The sequence below is a fragment of the Anser cygnoides genome, chromosome 9, assembly GCF_040182565.1.
Source record: "Anser cygnoides isolate HZ-2024a breed goose chromosome 9, Taihu_goose_T2T_genome, whole genome shotgun sequence".
Lineage (NCBI taxonomy): Eukaryota > Metazoa > Chordata > Aves > Anseriformes > Anatidae > Anser > Anser cygnoides.
In genome coordinates this window covers 18,465,619-18,487,577 of record NC_089881.1, presented here as the reverse complement: position 1 = coordinate 18,487,577, position 21,959 = coordinate 18,465,619, and the positions used below count along the sequence as shown (strand labels likewise).

Below are 21,959 nucleotides of genomic sequence, written 5' to 3'. Positions count from 1 at the left end.
TTCTCATACCGACTGTCTTCTAAACAGCTTCAGAAGATTTTCAAAAGAAATGAGAAACCTGCTGATCATAGGTTTTGTGAGCTTCATTAAAAGGGTAAAAAACAGTGGTGCCATTGCAGGAAAACAAATGAAACAAGTGTCCAAAAAAAAGCTGAAACTTTGGCCCTGTCACAGTGAGTACAGACTGGGGGTAGTCAATTTGCATCCCAAAACCACTGCTGAGTCTCCAGTCTGAGAGCACGTTGATTGTTTTGTGGCATTCAAAGCAGAGATCTTGTACAGCCCCGTTCTGTTGGGATATGGCAGCTCCCCATGCTATTGTGTGGAAGGGCAAGGGGGAATTATTTTAACTGTCAAATTTGTGAGATGAGGATGGTGGAGTATGGAACATGGATTGGAATTCTTTGCAGGGGTGGCTTTTGGTGTTTCTGAACAAAAACTTGCTTGTGAAGAGAACAGACATTCCCAAAGTCCAGCCCCGCAGCCAATTTTCAGTGACTTTAATGGGAGCTTTTCTTGTATAAAGACCAGGGACAAGCCAGCTGCAGAGCACACACACGAAGGCTTCCTGTGGCTTCCCGTGGGACTGAGATGTGGCAGAGAGGCAGCAAGGTAAAACAGCCCTGCTTTGGAAAATTTCACCTGCTGAAAGAGGCTTTGGAGGAGATATTTGAGGATGAAGGATTTCTGTGGTGCTTTTGTATAGTTTACACAGCCGACCTTTTAAACTGCTAACAGAGTACAGAGCCTAGAAACATTCACAGTTGCTCCTAAGTTAAGGGTTTTGTCCTGTTGAGCCATTACATTATCTGAGTATAAACCGAAGAGTTTTGGGCTCTGAATAATTTAGGTGAAAGAGTTAGCCCTAGGCCAGGTGCTCTACTTATGCAGATGGTGAGATAAATTATTCAGAAGAAGAGACAGGTAAAACAGATGGGAAAGGCCGCCAAAACAAGACACCCAGAGGGCAGCTGTTTTACAGCTCCCCCGCGAAGCACCTTACTTACCAGGAGGGCTGTGGTAATGAGTGAAGCAGTGGTGTTGAAAATGAACTTTGCCTTGTTAATTCATGTGGTGGTCACAGGGAATACAGGTACTGATGCCTAGAAGCAATCACCACTAGTAGTTTAGGCCTTTTTAACCCATGCTTTAATGTTAGAGAGCACATTCTCAAAGGATTTGCCCTACCGGTAGGACAGAGGTTGCTAAATTATTTGATTTTGGAAATGAACCTCAGTGGGAGGGGAAAAATACACTTCAGGAAATATTGACTTAATCTAAACAATGACACTTTTCAAACAGCTTATTCTGCCGCATCATCCAGTTGTGTTTTCTCTTTCCACATATATAGATTTTTCATTTTGATTAAACTTTTGCTGTCTGAAGTAGATTTTTCAAGGCAATTTAGGATTCTTACTACTTCTGTTTATGGTCACATGCGTCAATTTTTATAGAACCCATCATTTCAACTATGATAAATAAAGGCCTTTGATATTAAAAGTACTCAAATAGTCCAGGAACTTATGCCAAAGCAATGAAAAGTTCTAAATTATCTTGCTATTTTTACTGACAAGTGAATATTTTACTGGCTTTTACTGTCAGTCAATGTTTGATTATTTTGCTAATGACAATCACTAACTTTACTGATGGTTGGCAATGTAAGACAAGTGTCATGAATGTATACAAAAGCTGACACAATTTTTTAGGAGGCTAAATAAACAAATCACTGCAGATCTGATTTTCTAAATTATATTCCCATTATAGAACACCTAGTTCATACAGATATTCTCTCTAACCAGAGAGGAAATAAATAATTTGCCTGCGCAAATGGCAAATCAGATGCATAATAGGCCATGTCTGTATATGTAGTTGCACTTTTCAGGGAATGGGAGATAGGTGCTTCCCTGTGCACAGTTTCACTAGGGATGAGCTTTTATGAAGAAAAGATCTGTCTTTCTTACTTCCCTGCCCTGCCGGGAGTGAGTGGTAAAGGATACAAGCCCCAGTGAAGAGGAGAGAAGGAAGGAGAAAGGAGAGACCTGAGCAAGAGAAAGGGAAACCGATGAAAGACTTAGCTAAAGGAAAGCAATGTGAGGAAAGAGTGCTTGTGTGAAGCACCTGGAGATCCCCCATGTATTTCCTCAGCCTAGAGACTGGCATCAAAGTTGCCCTATTAGAAAACGGCACCAGAGTTGCCACATCCCCTCTATATTCCTGGAGAAGCTGACTGACTGAAGGATCTCAAAAACTTCATCTCTATTTTCTGTCTCTCTTCTTTGTTGTGTTACTCGGTGTGGCTGAACCCTCTGGGGCAGAAGCTGTACCTTTGTATTCCGTGTCTGTGAGAGCATAATGAATCTTCAGTATTACTGGGGGTCAGGTGTAAGTGTAGCACAGATAATGCCAACACAGGTATTCCTCTTGTAGAAAGCACACTTGAATGTAGATCCAGTGCAGCAGCCCCCTCCCTATGATCTTTAGATTGTATTTCCATGCAGAAAAGTTTCCATGGAGAAAGCACATTCATGTTGCAATATAGGTTATCATAATAATGATTTCTCTGTTAAGGAATAATCTAAATGTGCCAGAGACCTTTTGAACTTAAAGAAGGCTTTTTCAGGTATAGATTTTTATTTTTTATTTTCATTTTTTTTAAAACATGCATTTATAGTGTTGTGATAAATTGGGTGAAAATGAATTAACAGCAAAACAGAGAATTGTGGCTTCACTAAAAATTCAGGATAAAAATGTTAGAAAAGTGAAACCCATTATTTGATCTCAAATATCTGTAAAGTTAGCACAGAAGGACACAAAGTTACCCAATCAAACAGTTAGTATTTTTCCTTTTTAACTTTACTCCAATGTAAAAGTTCTCAAATAACACTTCATGTTGTTATTATTTCTCAAAGTACACGCAAAACAGCCTTCTTTGTCGTCCTAAAAATGTTTCTTCTGTTGTCTTATAGGAGTTTTTAAAAATGTGTTGTTAGATATTCTTGCAGTCTATAGGCTTTTCTCTGAGCTGGCATTTTGCTTGTACTTATCCAAGGTATTATGTAAGACCAAGAATCTCACTTATTTTCTAGTTAAACAAGTGTGTGTTAGCCAAGGATGACACTCTGTCAATAAATCTTTTCTCTTTCTTTGTACTTCCTTTGATCTCCAAGGAGGACTTAGCCGTCCTCTTCGAAGAAAACAATATCCGCTGATGTGCATCTTTCCTGGTTCCCTCTTCATATATTTTCTTCCTAGTGACCATCATTGTGGCTTCTTGACTTCTTTTGTTTCGTCACCAGCTCTGATGTACTTGAAATATCTACTTTTCTTTCATGTCTCTGTTTTCTTGCCCCTGTTCTTATCTTACCACCATTTTCATTAGCCACTTTTTCTGGCTCTTTCTCCTAGAAATGCAGACATTTTTGATCTCAGCTGTCTTCAGCGAGCTGTCCCTTAGTCCTACCTATCTCTAGCACTGCAGCATCTCTTCCTTCCCTTCACAATCCTCAGCTGTGTTCTCTGCCATCATTAACAGAGGAGTTCTCTTCTAGTGTCATCTTGGATCCCCTTTGTTCTACTCTTTTGCCAATCCACCTCATCAAAAGGATCTTCCTGAACAAAACTCCGTCTCCCTCTCATGCCTAGAGTCTTCGTTTGTTTGCTTGTTTTTACCATTGTTGTTCACACTGATTCATTCATTCAATAATATTTCCCTAAGTTTACTGTCTTTTACTAACTTAATGATTACCTCTCTCACCTGCATGCCTATTCCCTATGCCACTTTTTTCTTCTGAATAAATGTTTGTTACACAGCAAAAATATCCTTTAAATACTATTTAGAAACTCTTTTCAAATCAGTAATCACATGACAATTCACTCTATTCAGTCTATTTCCTGTTTACTTTGAGTTCCCATCCTAAAGGAAAAGTGTGGGTATATACATATGCATTAGCAATATGAGTCTAATTATCAGTAGTTCAAGAAGGGATTGTTGTTTCTCCTCATTAAAAGGTTTTTCTCTTTCCTTATCAAGCTTAATAATCAGTAAATGAGAAAGATCACAAGTGTCATCTCCCAAGTCCTGGGGCAGTTTGAGGCAAAACAAGAAAGCTATTCTCTTAGAAATTGCTTGCTATGTCAATGCAGATAAATGAGTTTTCATTTAGTTTGTTGAAAAACAGCATCATCTGCATAGAAAAAAATAATGCAGCTAACAATTCTGAATTGACACAGACTGTGGGAGAAGTAGGATGTAACCTTAAACAATCACCTAGTTATCAATGAAATAAAAAAAACTAAACCATTGAAATTAATTTATTTTCTTCACTTTTGAATGTGTGTTTAGAAAATTAGAAAATATTTAAGAAGTGATGCTAAGACAAGCTAAACTAATTTGGCTGGAGTATGTGAACAATTCAATTGCTTTGCAGGCAGACATGGCTTTAATAATATCCATCAGTGCATGACACTTCTTATTTAAAGGCTGCAATCAACATTGACTGGGTCATTTAAACAGAGAAGAGGTGTCATTTATCCATTTATTTTGAAAGTTTTAAATACATGTCAGTAAATCAGTTTTCTAATATTCAGCCTAGTCATTTAGTACTATTGAGTAAAATTCTTTGCTGTTGAGGTCAACAGAGTCAGGTTTTCACTCACCAACTCCCACAAAGTCAGCTGTCGTATGGATGGCGAACATCTGGATTGAGCCAGTGGAAGTTTTTCACGGATTATTTGCTATCACTGTGGTACTGTACATACACCTGAGAAAATAATTTGGTTCTTATTTGGTTCATTCATTGTAAACAGTGCCTTAATTAAACACAGAGCTGCCCCCCCCCCTTATTTTTTAACTAAAATTATTTTAAAAATGACTAAAGTTCTATTAAAATTAAAAATCAGAAAGCAGTAATATTCCTGATGTGATTGAAAAGGGTCATGTATGTTGGTTTCCACTGGGTGTATCATCAAATAGAAGAAAAACAGTTATGTTCAGTTTAGCTGAATTGTAAACGATAACAGAACTAAGAAAGATGTACTTTAAAACGTGAGAAATCTGACCAGTACCTTGGGAGTTTCTCCAGAAAAGTAGATAATGAATGTCATTCAGGAACGACCTCATTGCATTATATGGTGTAGATGTCACCTACAATGACTCACACACCTTCATGGGTACAAATTGGTCTTTTAAGATAGCTTCACGTAGACAAAATCTAATTTGTTCTCAAGCCATCTTTGGTGTCTGATACAATTTTTACAGTAATATTTGTGGTGAGAAAGTGTCTTATACATCATTTAGTGTCTAGATCTACTAATCAGATATACTTTCAAGAGCCTGAAACTTTTGGCCTTCAGCTGTGAAAGAGAAACCTTCTTTGTGATCTGATGCATGACTCAGTATCTTTTTTCAAATGTCTGGAAATTAAGAGGGGCTGGCTCTTAAGTCAATACAACAGGATTTTTTGGAGTCTTTTCCTGTTAAGGCGAGTGAAATTTGTACAACTGAAATCATGTTTAGGCTGACAAGACTGGGGTATTAGATGTTAATAACTTTCCCTGACCTCTCATGAAATATTTCAAATTCTGTTTGAATTAAAATTTGGGGGAGTCCATTTATTTTTCATACTTTTGGATGAATGTAATTTCTTTCTATGGGTCCCTTTGGCCAAGGTCTTTGATTATGGCATATTTCTTTCTTGAAGCCTCTTACGGTGGATGAAAACCTTTGTACTATGCAAGCACCAGCTTTTATTATCAGTTATCTAATGTTCTTATCAGTTATTCACTAAAAAGGTCTAATGTAATTGTTGTGAAATACCAAAAAACAATCTCTTTGCTGGCAGCAGTAGGCAAGACTTGCAAAGTAAACTCCAGTGGTCAAGTGAAAAGCCCCAGTTTTTAAAAGAGTTTATGTACATTAAATTATCTAAGATAAAATCCCATCCCACATAAGTCAACAGATAAAATTCATTTAACTTCTGTGTTCAGGATTTTGGCCTGAAACATGCTTTTATGTACTTAACTAAAACCCAAGATTTATTTTTAAATGCAGCTGCTGTTTTAAGCAGATCTGTATCAAAAATAAAATGGGAGGGGCACCAGACATACCACTGAAATGCTGGATTAATAGAGGACGGATCCAAATCACTGCAGTGGACAGCCCAAGCCTTCCAAAGGAGGTCATGTTTTGTCTAGTCAGAGCACTCCAAGACTAATAATTGTGTTTTTCTGGTACTTTATCTGTCTTGTTATGGTTCTTGCCTAGAAATATTGTGGGACATCTGTTAGTCTTCATGCAGTAATGTCGAGGCAAGACTTGTAGGCAGACAGGCATAGCAGGCAGTTCATGTGCAAGGCACGTGTGAGTTTGCATCATGTTCAAGGTACACACTTACATTATATACCTCTTCTTTCTTAGTCATGACTCTCCCTCTCTCTCTCCCTCTCTCTTTTGAACTTTCTCATTCAAGTTTGCTACAATGTCAAACTAATTCCTGAGAGCTTTCAATTTCAAGATTAGCACATTCAAACCAAATAAAAGGAAGGTGCAAAGGTGACTGAAATGATGAAGAGAGACGCTTACAATCTGGAGTAGTAGGGTTGTGGGAAGGTTGTGCAATAGTGTGTAACTCCTATGTGGTCTGCTGAGAAGTGCCGCTCTGTGCAATCTGTCATGGCAAAAAGCCAGCAAAGAGGCCATAAAAACTGGCATCAAGTGAAGACACAGTATTACTGCCTTGGTAGAGCTTTACAGTTTTTAGCTCCTGATGCAGTAAAGAGGAGAAGGAAGGAATCTTGGCTTCTTAATGCCTGTTTCCATGTAAAGTCTGGTAAACCAAATTCTGACCGGCCTGTTGCAAAATAAAATGTTTGAATTTCACCAAGCCACAAGGAATAAGCAGTTGTATCTACACAGGAGTGAATTTTGTTTGGGGAATTTGTGGAAGAACCAAGATAGGGAAATAAAGAAGGAAAGTGGCTCAGTGGGATGGATTGGTGCAATGCTCTCTTAAGACGTAGCCACCTCCCTTCTCCAGCACCCAACATTTTCAAAGGAGAGAGCCAGGGTGCAGGAAATCTGTTGCTGGACAGCCTGTACAGACATTGTGTGTGCAAAGAGACCACTTGATCTGTTCCCTCACAAGATGTGAAATGGGCCTGATTTGCTGTTTTCAAGATGTCTTCCCATTTTTAAGAGCTTTCCCTACTGATATTGTCAGAAGGAAGCCTTAAAATGTGGCCTTTCTGCCATATGAGGGTTTAAGGACCAAAAGGTGCATGATTTTCAAATCATGTAACAAATCATGGTTGATGTCACTCATGAAACAAGACAAAATTGAATGGAGGAAGAAAAAACATGTAGTCAGTGAAATATTTTCAAGGCTTTTTGCTTTGGTGGAAAAATACAGTAACACTGAAAATCTATGGAAAAAAAGGAAGCAAATATTTTAGCTTTTGCATATGTAAGTGTATATTTGGAAGCTATTATTAAAATGCACCTTACTATAATGATTCATACAGACGTTAAGCAGGATTATGAGACAAATAAAGGCATAACCATCCTCTTAAATCATGCTATACTGATCAAACAGCTCTGCGCAATACCCTAGCTATTTACCTACAACAAGATAAAACATGATTAGTGCCCATTACCAGTGTGGTAAAATGAAAATAATCTCAAAGCACACATTACCCAAGCAAAGAGTACTGAACTGAAGTAGAGCCAAGTAATAAATTTACACTCATCAAAGAAGTTATTAAAAAAATTATTATGAATTTCATCAAATATCTAATGTATACCTACATTTGCTGATTCAGCAAACCTCCAAACACCGCTTAATTTTAAGCATATAAATTAATAGTTTTCAATCTGGGTCTACAGGCAACTGGGACTTCATGGTCTCCTCTTAAGAACACCAGTAGAGGTAAGGAAGAAAACTAAGCTTTTAAAATGCATTATTCTGCTGTTAAACATACAAGAATGTTATATATAAAAAAGTTAACACATATATATATATATGTTATATATATATACACATGTATATATATAAATATATATATTTATGTATATATATATGTTATATATATAAAAGTATAAAACTGGTAATATAAGTAATCAGCCTTCTTGTCCATCCAAAAGTTTAAGTATGTGAGATTATGGAATTAAAGTATTGCACACAAACTGTACATTCCTTCAACCTGCCATTGTTACATATACTGATTTTACTGTTACAATAGTTAATCATTTAAACGTTAGCTGTATAGGTCTCTATTGCATAAGTTATACTGAACAAAAGCAGAAAACACCACAGAATACAAACAGATTCAGTGCTATGTTGGAGAGGAAAATACACCACCATCTTCCCAAGTGATATCATGACACAGAAGTTAATGCACATGTATGTATTTTATTAAAAACTTTAAAATGTTATGGGTTGCACTCACCTTATGCTGTCTAGTCAAAGCTTCTGATACAACAAGTAGAAGTCCTCTCCCATGACTGTATGGGTGAGTGAGGGTCCATACTTCTGAGAAGTATTCAGCTGTCTCAATCCTGTTAAAGCCCCTAGGGAGGGTGCTCAGCATGTTGGTAATGTGGACTCTGAAGTGCAATTCAAGTGTGTACCTATCAGGTTTAGAAGTTGGATTTTCAAACTCACAGAACTCAGGCAAATAAAACCAGTTTCCTGCACAGGAAGACTAAGTGCTATTCCCTCAGCTAAGAGTATTTCCACGCTAAAGTAGAATGGATCCATGTTGGATGCAGTCTTCTTGTAAGAACTATGGTCAAAATTTGCTTTTATAGTTTGGAAACTGTACTTTTGTCATTCACTCAGTAATGTCAAAAATCTTTGTTTAAATTTTCACAACAATAATAATAATTTTGTTTTTAAATGGGAAGTCAGCATAGCATTTATCAGCCTGTACAAAATTAATGTTTCAAAAAGTTATCACCACCTGAACGTAAGGTTTTATAATGCAAGATGCTTTATAAATATGATTGAGAAGAAATCGTCACATTCTAATAAAATAGAGTAACTGGAGGCAGAGTGAAAATAATAGTCAGCAGCCATAACAATACTCCTGTAATTAAATATTTCACATCTCAAGGATGCCTATTCACAAAACACTTAAATAGCTCATCAGTTTGGCCAGTCTCTCTTGGTTGTAAGGAAAAGAACGCCTTCAGCTGAGTGGACATCCTAATTGTGCATCTTCTTCAGGGAAACAGTTTTTCACCAAGCTTTTGCAATTACACTGTCTCATGTCTATAAAGTGCAGTGAAATCAGTCGTATACCGTACACGGTTTGGTTAAAGAAAATCGCTTGGAGGCTTGGGTTCTGCTTAGGTCAAAGAGCAAAACACTCCATAGAAGAGGTCAGATGAATGTGGAGATCATGGTTATGGGAGAAGCTTTGTAACTGATTAGCAGGCAAATTGCTCTGAGGGTTGTCAATCACGTTTTGCTTCCTTCTGTACAAATGCATGTTTATTTTTAGCCTCCTAAGACCTTGCTAGTATTAAGGCCTGCTAGCAGCAGGGCTGATGTGCAGCAGTGCAGAGCTCTCAGCTGCAGCAAGGTCAGGTGGAAATTGTGAGAGCTCAGCACTTCTCATGACTGGTCTCTAGACTGGGACAGGACGATGTCTGTCCTGAAAAGTAAGCCAGAAATTAAGGTGGCACCTGACTTTCCAGGACAATGCTTCTGTAAGTGCCTTAGTATTTAGTAAAGCGTGTCTGATATGCTCAGCCCACACAAACGTGGAATCTGCTTGCATCCTGTCTCTGATTATGTCTCCTTCGGTAAGGTATAGCTGCACACAGAAACACACATGCAAATATGTGTTTTCTAGATTTGAGTCTACACTTACCAAAATGAAATAGCTTAATTGATGTCTGTGGCATTACTTCTGGTTTCTAAAAGTGTAAGTGTTGAACAAGGTTCTCTCTACATGTGTATAAAATGCCATTTAATACATATACCATAAAAAAAACATGTAATTTATCTATATTGATATAATGTCTTTATTTTCGTTTTAGAGTAAGGTAATACCAAACAAACCCCTAACTCCCCACATCCTTTACTTTTTTAATTTTATAAATCTAAAGAAAAAATGGCTCACAGCAGTCTACAAACAAGCTGCATCTGTTTAATATTAAAGTGCAAAAAATAATAATAAAACCATTACTTTTGGAATATCCAAATAACCTGAGGAAAAATAGCATCCAGCTGGCCCTTGGTTTTACTGGTTTTTACATCAGTTGGATGTTTCTGGGATTACCAGATTCAACACTTATCTTTAAGTAGGTTGAGTTTCTAAAGATGTAGCATCCAGAAACTTGTGAGTAATCTGTCCGCTTAGAAGTACAATATTGTGTTACCAGATCTGCAGAGCAAATGCACAATAAAGTTAATCCTTTGGTTCTGGAAAAACTGTAGGTATTGCAATGGCAGATGTGCTGAAACAGAAGTGTTTACATTTGTTAGGGCTTGTGAAGCAGCAACTCCACCATCTCGCAAGTATATGAATTTCCTGCAAGCATTTACCTAAGGGCTATCATGGGAAAGAAAAAGAGCTCTGAAGGAGTCTCTGAATCCTGTTGGCAGAGTGGCAGACCTCTTCTGGTGAACTGGGTGTCACATGCCTCTGAGCACTAAACTGCTTTTGGTATACAGGGAAAGTATTACAAAGACCAATACCCGGTTATATTTAATAGGTTTTCCACTTCTTCCTTCTTCTTATGCCAGATGGAAAGCAAGAAAAATGTTAAGGGTTTTGTGCTGTGCAGGTGTGATATGACTGTGGTTTGGCCAGAGCTTTGAGGCAGAGCTGCCTTCTAGACCTTTTATAGTGAGCTCTCCAGAGAAGACTGGGAGGCTTTAAACTCAGAAAGCCAGGTCGTGTAGAGCACAGATGAGTGGTGTAACCTGTTCTCCCCTTCCTGGCTTGGCTTCCTAATCTCAACCCCATAGCCTCTTGTTGCTATTAATTTGGCACCAAGCCTCTGAGACAGTGGCCATATTCACCATAGGAAAGCCGCTGGAAGGGCTTGGGGTGATTTAGGGCTTATTTGCTATGCCTAGTATTTACCACGCTATGCAATGCATCGTTCTCCTTTTCAGAGAATGAAGATGGGGTACTTTGGAATAGAATGACTGTGAGTTACCTATGCAGGGGTACATTTGCAGGTCAGGCGTAAGGAGACGCGAGACAAGGATCAGAATAGAACTCATGGGTCTCTACCACTGAGGCAAAAGGCAGGCAAAGAAAATCCTTCAGAGATAGTCACAGAAATTGAGGAAGACAAGACATCAGGTTGATCTGCTCAGGTAGTAGATAGCTGGCAAATCAGAAAGGAAAAGAATTATGTGTTGGATCTAAAAGTTGATCAACAAGAACTTGTCAGAGATTTCACAAGAGCACCTTTGGTTGAAAGTACAAATTTTGGATTCCAAAGGGCCTGGAATAAAAATAAAATAGAAGACTAATATAAATTCCATGGTTTGGATTCTGTGTTCACTATTTGTGTAGGAGTAGGAGGGATCTCCTGCATTACCAAATACATTCCTCTGCTGTTGTAAGCAACCATATCTTGTACTCTATATATTTATTAAGCTCCATGGGAAAATTCTGATTTTTCTTCCCAGTTTTAATGGGAGGCTGTTTCCAAACTTCAGTCTTCCTGTGATCAGAAACTTTAATTTCTGGGTTGAAATTTATTCATTACTCATTAGTAATCATTTGTCCTTGTGTCATCTTTGTCCATTTGCTTAAGTATCTTTTCTCTCGCTTTAGTGCCTAACCTGAATGTATTTATAGAGAGCAATTATATCCGCTCTCAGCATGAATGAGCTTAGAGATGAAAGAGAGAAGGAAGCAAACATGTTGCTTCAGCCTGGACCAGCTGGAACCTCTTTGTTCAGACTCATGTAAAATATTTTGCAGCAGCTGAATCTGGAAGCAGCATTTGTGCAGCTCATAGCAATATGATACAAATCTAGCCACCTCGCAGCCTGATGAGATGGAAATGGACATTTCAAGCCACGGTTGCTCTCAGGGTATCCATGGGTACTGTGGAATTGGGAGCACTAAAACTACAGTCCAGCTTAGTTGGAGAATAACAATCTGCATTTGATTGTGCCAAACACCCATGGTAAGCCATTGCAAACATTTCCCACCATTATCACTTGTATTTTTCTAGTGTTGGGTGTAAGGTATTTGTCTGTATTGGATTATCACTAGCTGTGTGGCGTATTTCAGAGGGGAGTCTACATGGTGTTATCTGCATACTGTAGACTCTGGAGTCAGCAATTCCTTCTGTTACTTCCCAGAGTAGCCATAAGGCTGTCTCCTAGACTTCATCACACTAACGTAATCAGTGAAGAGCAGGAGTTGCCCATCACATCTCCTGGTCTTTCAGTACAAATTTCTAATTGGAAGATGGAATCAATAATACAGTAATAATACACTCCACCATAGCACGTATTCAGATAAGTGGTTTGAAAAAGAGACCCTTAGGGGAATGGCGATTGCAATAAACTATTGTTTTGCTTAGTGCCATTTCTTTGCCAGAAGCAGCAAGCATAGCTGAACAACTATATGGAGTGTTGGATGCTTTAAATATACGATTGTGCATCATTCCTTTGTATATAATTCTTAAATGCCTGAGAGCAGTTTGTTGTGAATCAGGTTTTTAAACTTTTTTTTTTTTGTATAGAAAGTGCTTTTAGATCTAAAAATGTTTATTCTTCTCATGTATGTGTGTTTGCATTTGCCACCACTCATGCTGCAAAGTATGTTTCTTTTCCAATCAAAATATTCTTGGGATTCCACGGACTGCGAAAGCAATGGAAAATTAAAGGGCCTTTAATTTGGAAGAACCTGCATCATATAAATAAAATTATACAAATACAATGAGATGCTGGTCATTGTATCTGCAAATGATTAGTTAATGGAGTAATGCATCTCATCACACTTTCTCTTCTGGAGAGTGGAGTTTTAGCCTGGCTTAAGATAAATCCAGCCCTCTCCTTGTGACTGACCTCTGTGCATCCTCATAAAAGGCCAAAATTTGCACAAATTAAATTCTTCTCATAGTTTGGTAAAATCTATGTTGTCTTTCTTGAGGGAGACAGAGATACAAGAGTACTGTCAGTCAGGGTTGTGGTGCATTGACAAAGCTACATAAGGAAGCTTTAGCGATACCTGATTTAAGTGTAAGATTCTTATGAGGTTTTTAGAGAGGAAGAAAAACAGTGTGGTTGACCATGGCATTTCTCAAAGCTGGTCTGTTTTAAAATTCTGGAGACAGATTTGAGTTCACCTGCTCCTTTGCCCCTTGCTTGCCTGACCACATGACAGTCTAGAAAGGGACTGCACGTTTCAGTAACTAATCAGAAATCAATTTTGACAGCCTACTCATTGAAAAGGAATGAAAAAGCAGAGGTGGCAGGTTTTTCTTTTTTAAGGCTTTAAGGAAGGGTGGTGGTTTTCTCCTGTAATTCACAGAAACAGCAGATGTACAAAAGGAGAACTAAAACAAAAAGGACACACACAGTGTGGGAAAACCTGTTGGTTACTTGTCTTTGCACAACAACTCTTTTCATCAAAAAAACAGTTTAAATACAATGGAAGTTGTGCAACAGTATTCCAATTTGCTGGCAGCACTCTCATCAGTCTTAACATATTTGTCACTGGTCCAGGTGTAAATACATAAAATAATAATAATAATAATACTAAGCAAACTGAAAATCACAAAAAATGTGGCCCATATGATTATGCTGGTAGGGTGATGCTATCTACTCTGTGACTGCTCCACGCACACAAATGCACAGGAGAAGTTGACTTCTTCTGCATGGGCATATCCAGGGCAAGGGTGGTGGCCAAGCACAAAAGGATGTACTTGTTTTAGAAGCACATAATAAAGCTGCCGGTGTCTCCCATAGGGGAAAGAACTGGACCACAAAAAAAACCATTTCCATGAGTCAGATTTGGTCCACAGGCCAGCAGCTGGACCAGGTAGCTAAATAAATATCTCTGTAGGATATTTGGAAATTCAGACACATTTTGAGCTGAAAAACTAAAATGTTTGTTTTCAGGCTACTCCAGGGTATTTGGGGAAGGACCAAAGTAAACATAAAACTGCAACTTGGTGGTATCACATCTTAGTATCTTTTTAGATTGAAAGCTTTTTTTTTGGTAAAGAAAGACCTAGTCTCTCAAGAGGACTTCCAAATCCAGAAAGAAATTCGGTAAAATCTTCTTGAGGTCCCTAGGCTCTTTTCTAATGTCACTGACTCTAGGTAAATATGTTCAACACTGTACTGATGTCCAGCAGTGTCAAATTCTCTGACTGATATGAAGTTTCAAATCCTTGAGACCTGCCATCTTTTGAACGGTGCTAGCTAGGTGCTGGCATCAAGAAGTCATGGTCCAGTTCAGGAACCACTGTGCTAGACACAGCTTTCACAAAAAGAAGATAAGATTTGGAGCCCCATTGCAGTAATGCCACATTGTTGTGGGATGTTTTATTTTTTAATTGGAAACAAAACAAAACTAACAACCTGCAGTTATCTGAAGCTCTAGGCAAATGTACAAAGCACTTTTAAAAATACAATAGACATTCAAATGGGAACATTATTAATTAAAACCCTCCACGTACTGTACAAATGAAACGTTCTTCTCTCTACCTACTCAAGTCATTCATTCAGAAAAATCCTGGGAAAATAGTTAGGCTTTGCAATGTGCCCCATAGGTCAATGTATTCAGGCTCCGACAGACCAAGTGGGAGGAGTGAGTTCCAGAACAGGGAAATCTTCATTGCGAAATCCCTCTCAAAGAGACTGCATTCAGAAATGTGCACAGCATGCTTACAGAAAAAATGGCACTAGTCCTTTGCCCAGCTCAAATTTTAAATGAGTCCTTTAATATATGTATATCCAACCAAGGAAGGGATGCTGACCTGTGCTCCTGTCTGAAGCACAGTAGTGGAAAGCACTTTGAAGCCCTGTAGGTTTTTCAGACCCACAGCTTGCCTGCCTTTTTTTTTAATTATTTTTCTACTGTATATATCCTTATGATATAGATTTATACCACAACAACCCCTTTTCTCTGTGCTTTACTATCCCATATCCACTTTATTTAATAAAAATGGCATCCTTGAGAGTCAAACAGTCCCTGGGCAGCTCACATGTTTTGTATGTTAAAAATAGCATCCATGAGTTCTGGTTTGAAAACTATTTACTTTTCCTATAGTCCCATATCAAGAGTCCCCACTTAATATAGGGATGGGTCAAAGTCTGGCTGCAGAAGCCAAAGACAAACTTCTCTCATGCTTTAAAGTTTGGTATTGTATTTCAGATCCATCCCCTAAATCAGACTGGCTTTCAGTGTTCCGATCAGAACAATCCCTATCTTATTTGCTTGCTGGCTGCAAAACAGTAGGAAGATTGTCAGTACCCTGCCCAGGCCCTAATTAAAAATCCAAACTCAAATTTAGTATTTCAAACATTATTTAAAATATATGAAGATAGTCAGTCTATTGCTGGTGCTCATTACTCTGTTGAAACCTAATATTAGTAACAGCATGTACAGAGGACCTGGAGCATGAATTAATAATGAGGTGCTTGTGCTGGAAAACATGCGAGAGCCTGGTTCCCCAACTTGGCAGGCATCCGGCATAGACTAGTTTGCTTTTCTCTGCACAGTGATCGAATCATCTGCTCAACAAAATCATCAGGAAGGAAAGTATTTCTGGTTAGTTTACTTCCTCTGATGATCATTTACCAAAAACAATGAAGAACAAAGAGAATCAGAAATGAAGGGATCCACAAGACAAAAAATCTTTAAACCGATGGTATTGTACTAGTGATCAAATGGTAGTAGTGATAGCATCTGAGCACAATCCTCAAACAAGTAAGGACCACCATGCCATCAACCTGCCTCCCCTTGTACATGAAGCCTCTTCTTGAGGCTTTTGAGGTGAGTTTTTAATCAACTCTTTCCCCACTTGTTATTGTCCCACGAGAAAAAAATATCTGAACAAGAATATAGAGAAAGAGCACAAGACTTGTTAAAGTTCTTGGTCTGGAGCTAAGGTATTGGAGGTATCTGCAGGTTTTCTATAGATAAGAGCAAGGAGATGGAAAGTCACTGAGTTCTTCAAATGATGCCAGAATCAAGTATAGATGTACAAGCTAGAAAATATCTGCATCATTTGTATTTTGATATATATATAAATATAAAAATGCATATAAAAAGATAGTATAGACCTGTAAGCTGTATTTTTCATATGTGTAATAATACTACTGTTAGATCAATGATATAGCATGGAGACTAGGTGTATCTATTTTTATGTATGTATCTATGTATACTCCCTTCTTACACGTGCTTTACAGGAATCTGGCTTTCATCCGTCCTCCTGGTGCCCCATGCTGGCCTCCTCCACTCATGCACGCTTCTCTCCTGAGGCTGAGCCCAGCTGCCTTTGTGTTGCTTCCTCCGTGCATGGAGGGAAACCTTCACCATTTGCAGAAAACAAATAATAGTTGTTGAAGTAGTTCGTGCCCTGAAACTTTAGCTGTGCCCTGGTCTCACACGCCCTTTTCCTTTAGGATAAACATACTGCTACCCACAGAGGATTTGGTGCAGGGTTCAGGTCTGGAGCCATTGCCTTGTTCTTGCACTATAAATTAAAAGTTGTGAAGGAGAAGGAAATTTTCCTGAGTAATTGAGAGAAATTATCACATAATTTTGTGTAATTTTTGATGCAGGGAACAGTTTTCTCCATGTACCTGTTGGGGGAGAGAAACAAGGCTGCTTCGACCATCAATCTGTGGGACCTCAGATCTCAGCCTGAAAGCAAGGGTGAAACGAAATACGAAAATTGCACTGCAGTAGAAGAGGAGTCAGCTATCTGAGGGCCTCTGCTGAAATCCCATCTTTCGGGTAAGGTTTCTTATGCATTTTCGTGTTTTGGTCACCTGACAGTAGCTCTCTGGCCTAATTGGTTTCCTAGTTAACAGACTAAGTAATGATGTAACCAGAGTGTGTGGGAACCAGACCTGTGTGACAGATACAATTTTTCCCAGCCATACTAATTTTGCCTGCTTACCTGGTTCTGCTGCTGGTTATCTGGAAATTTGAACTACTTAAAGGATATAATGAGCTTAGCAAAGGTTGAGACACAGCTTAATCATTTAACATAAAATTATCATCAGCCACAAAATATATTTACTTGTGAAGTCCAGTTATTTTTCTTACTAAAAATCACTATATATTAATATATACGGTTGCGTCTACAGAAATTATTTACTTTTGCTGTGGTTAGCTAAAGTGAGGATTAGTTGTAGCCTAAAGGAGATCAACTTGGTTCAGTTGCAAATGTCTCAGGATCCACTTTTTGCTCTTCGCTTCCTGCTGTCCCAGAGTGCTCTCACACAGACAGTGTTGCTCGTTTGTGCTGGTCGTGTTTGTAGCTTCATGCTCTTGCTATTGCTTGTATGGCAGGGCTTCAGAAAGCCTCCAGTTAAGATCAAGGTCTTATGGAACTGGGCACTATATAAATGTATATAGAGAAACAGTCCTCTGCATGCAAAGGAGTTGCATCCCAAGTACATCAAAGCTTTGAAGAGACAGAGCAGAACCTCTGAGACTCATTTAAAAAAAAAAAAAATCAGCCTGAGAAGCAGCCCCATGTAAAACAAATGAAAGTAATTGGGGAATGGAGGTGAGATGGAAAGGGAAAACCTGGCTTGGAGGAGTTGAGTCCAGTTTCCTTCTCCATGTGGCAAGATGAAGGGCAAAGGGTTTATCCCTGCTATAACATAAAATCACAGCAACTGCAGGCACCTTGTACTGGGGAGACCTGGTCGTGAGAGCAGCTCGAGTGAGGGATATGCCCACCGCTCGGCCTTTCTGTGCTCTTCAGGCAGTTCCCATTTGCCCTTGCAGAAGGGGCTGCATCTCCTCACAGCCACTAAATGCTCTCTGACAAAATGGGGCTGCTAGGCTGGATTGGTACAGAGCCTCAAGAAAACCCCATGACCCTGGTGGTTCTGGTACTGCAACGCAGCCAGGACACAGCACAGCCAGTATGGCCAGCCTCTGATACCCTTTAACAGAGATTTGCATACATGTTTTATGTTTGTAATACTGCATCTAGGTGTTGTTTCACTTCACACCCAAAGACATATTCAATGAATGGGAGAAACTGAGAGCAGAAGCAAGAAGCTGGACTCCTAAGGTGATGTGAAACTTTTTTTTTTTGTTCTCCTTGAAGATAGGACTCTTAAATGTGATGACAGAAATGATGAAAGTAGCAGGGCTTTGCATACACTTGACATAGTTAATCCAGTCAGTAAACATGATGTTAAAAAAAGGGCACCCTGTAACATTTCAGTATCTCTCTATTTGAAGTATATACGATGCCTAACATGTATGCAATGGATCTGGGGCCTGACATCTATTTAAACTCATTGGGAGCAATATCAAACATTAATGGGGATTAGTGTTAGAACTGGTGTAAACATAGCAAACAATCTGCTCTAAGTGTATGCTCACATTTCCATATGTTATGTAGGTAAGCAGAGCCATTGCAGAGGAAAGAAACCCTGAGAGGTAGTTCTCAGCTAACTGCTTCTAGGATTGGTAGAGGCAGACACTAGGAGGGCAAAACTCTCTCATAGCTACACGCTCATAAAATGCAGTGTCTAGAGCTGCAATTTAGTTTTGTAAAAGGTAAGGAGGACTTAAAGAGATGTGATTCCATTGTGCAAAACCACTAAAAACCAGATAAAAATGATTTAGTACTTCCAGGTGCACTGTAACTCTTGGCAGAAAAAGCTAATTCCAGGTGTGTAACTTCAAAAAAAAAATTCAACTGTTGTCAAACCTGGATAAAATCATCAAGGTAGAAAAATAGAAGCTAAACTAGGAACAAAGTCCAAAGTATAGCTGCGGAAAGACAGCCTCTCCATTGAAGAAATTATTGCGTATAAGTGAATCTCCCTATTACTTAAGTAAACATAGCTTGATTATGGGCAATATTTCAAAAGAGATAAAGCTTTGGCATGCATGAGCACATAGAAAGATGACATATTCGCAGTGGGAGGTATGAGGTGGGGTTTCCAGTAGTGCCAAAATTTGTCTCACACAATACATGCTTAGGGCCAGATCGAAAGCTGCTGAAGCAAAGAGCAAGTCTTTCCACTGTCTTCAACCAGCTTTGTATACAGTGTTCACTCACGCTAGGAGAAAGGGAAAAAATACATTTGTTTCCTTATTTGCAGCCAAATTGTTTACACATTTTCCTTCTCTTTTTAAGCCTGGGGAACTCTTGTCATTGACTTCCTCAGGGGCAGGTCCTTAATCAACAGATCAAAATATAAGCTGTACCACAAAATGGAAAATACTATTATACCAGCTAAAGTGATTTGCTTGAGCAACACATGTGGTATGGGATATTATTATTCCATAATAGAATACACATTGATTCATTTGACACTTTTTTTTACAAAAGAGCTTTTATTTATATGATGTGTTTATGGACAAATATGCACTGAATGCTTTTTAAGTCCTATTATGGTTTGTTTTTATTTCCACATGTTCAGATGAAATGACCATTACTGGGACGAGAAACTTAAAGCACTAATGGAAGCTCTTACAGTTGGTGCCAGTTTTATATCCTGCAGGGGTTGTTGCCACTATATTAATATCCTGGAGGTCAAGCTAATTTTTTTTAACATATTTTGCAGGATCCATGCAATTTGATAGTGTCACACTTGGTGCGTGCCAGTTTGGCATCTGAATTAAAAAGCCCAGGGAACTGTACCAGATCAGACCTCCAAGTAAGGAGGTTTTGCAGAAATCCATGACCACACAGAAGGAAAATGGACACGGCAAACTTGTCTCCCAAAGGTACATGTGAAAACTCTTGAGGAATCAGTGTACTAGCTACAAATGAGACAGATTTGTTGGGCAAGTCTGGTTTGCCCTAGCAGCTGGGCTTTTGGTTGCCTTGATCAGCGACTGGGTGTGTGGCAGTGCATTTGGTTCAATTTGCTCCTGTGAACCAACTTTTTTTTTTCAATTCCTATAGCCTAGATTTAACAAAAAAGGGGTTTGAGAAACCCAATCCTTTCTCAGTCACACGATCACTCCCTGACTTTCAGTACTGCTGTCATCCATGGGAGCCGAGACAGCATCGTGCCCATGGTAACACATGGGCATTTTGGTGATATGAAAATAGTGCAGGTGAACATGAAAACCTTTTTGCCCTTGCCTCGAGCCTGCTGGGCTGGGTGGCCATTTCTTATTGCAGAGGAGCAACAAGGTGTGACTCTGTGCACAGGGCAAAGCAATTAACAGCCCAGCTGTGATTGCACAGGCTTTCTGTAGCCTCTCTCCCTCTTTTTCCCACACACAGTACATGCACATAGGGGAGGGGAAGGGGCTTTTCATTTCCTTTCTCCACTCGCTGCTGCGATTGCACTAAGTCAGTACAGAGATCCTTATCTCAAAGCAGTGAGGAAAGTGAAATCTCCAGTTTTGTCACTGTCTGAGTGCTCTGTAATATCTAGGTTGTTCAGCAGGTGCTGATTTTACCTTCATGGTATTGCTGTTAGTGGCATTTATTCTGTCCAGAGCTCAGCATTAGGGTAGGCAAGGTCCCAGTGGGGTAAAAGTGTATCAGACATGGCATGAAGTGGTACTGGTTTGCTTTTGTGACACTGTGATAAATCTGTTTTCCACTGAAAAACACCAAGGAGCCGTTTTAATTTTTACCTATCGTTTCAGACTCTCCAGACTATTAAGGCAGCATAAATATTAAAAGCTTGTTATTTACATTAGAATCATTATCTTTATAGATATCAGTGCTTGTTAAATGATTCATAATGCATAATTCATTGAACCAATTCTGCCCCTTTCTCTGTTTGTTATTCACCTGCAAACAGACTTTGATTTTTACAAATTTGTTCATTATTCAAATCATTCCAGGCTCTCTTCACAAACATATTATAGTGGTCTCTTTCTTGAAAACTGTTGTCTCCTACTACAATTTTATCAATTTGTTTCTGTTGTTGCTTCTAGAGTGTAATTGAACATTTAATAACAGACTTGAAACTCCCCCTGGCTAATCAAGATTTACAGGATAGCTGTAGGGATTCATGCGAACGCTTCAGTTGCTGCCATGCAGCCTCTGACGAGGTATGCGTGTGGTCATTCAGAAAGCAAGCTCTGCCTTTTATTCCCACTTGTTGGAAACAATAATCAAGGGAGTTCTGCAGCACTTGGCCAGCTTGAGAAATCTGGAAAAGTAACTTTGGTGTAAATGTACATAGCAAGTATGGCAAGATTTAGGTTTCCCTAAACTGCAGCACAGTGTTGAGAGAGCACCAGACTGGGATTTTGGAGATTAGGCTGAGATCTCCAGCCAGCCATTTCTATGCAGAGTTGCTTCCCTCTGTGCCTCAGTTTTCTGTTCTGCAAGTTGATATCATTGTTGCTTCAGGACGATGTTTCTCTGCAGAGACCACAGGAAGTAAAAACACTCCTGGCATCTAACTTAAGACAAATCTATGAAGTTGCTTCCCCTGAGCTCAACGGAAAAAGATTTGTGAGAAGTTTCTCCATTGATTTGGGATCTCCACTGATATCTGGCTTTGGGGCTGCTGTTATGAAACATCTCCAGGCTGATCCCTTGCTCCCTGTTATAGGAGTCTGGAGTGACTCACTGTATCATAGCTTGGCTAAAGCACCTGATGAAACACTGCTGGGCTTCTCTAAAAACAAAAATAGTTTGGAAAATAAAGTATAGTGTATTTGTCTCTGATCCAAATACTTTGATCTTTAAGGTAAGAGTAGGAGAAAAGTTCTTTTTGTTTCCAATTCAGTTCATCCGTATTCATCTTCAGTTTGTTTTGGATGCACTTCTGAGAAGCTTCTACCTGCATAACAGG

At 39.0% G+C, this 21,959-nt stretch overlaps 1 long non-coding RNA gene across 6 annotated transcripts in view; it reads left to right on the top strand.

Annotated features, from left to right (window-relative positions):
- The window catches only part of LOC125182285 (uncharacterized), a 371,668-nt gene that overhangs the window by 247,458 nt on the left and 102,251 nt on the right, over positions 1–21,959 (top strand). For all 6 annotated transcript variants that reach the window (XR_010833507.1, XR_010833508.1, XR_007161741.2 and 3 more), the window contains 3 exons: positions 16,773–16,947; positions 18,164–18,244; positions 19,755–19,917. This is a non-coding gene — a long non-coding RNA (uncharacterized lncRNA). The remainder of the gene's footprint in view (positions 1–16,772; positions 16,948–18,163; positions 18,245–19,754; positions 19,918–21,959) is intronic.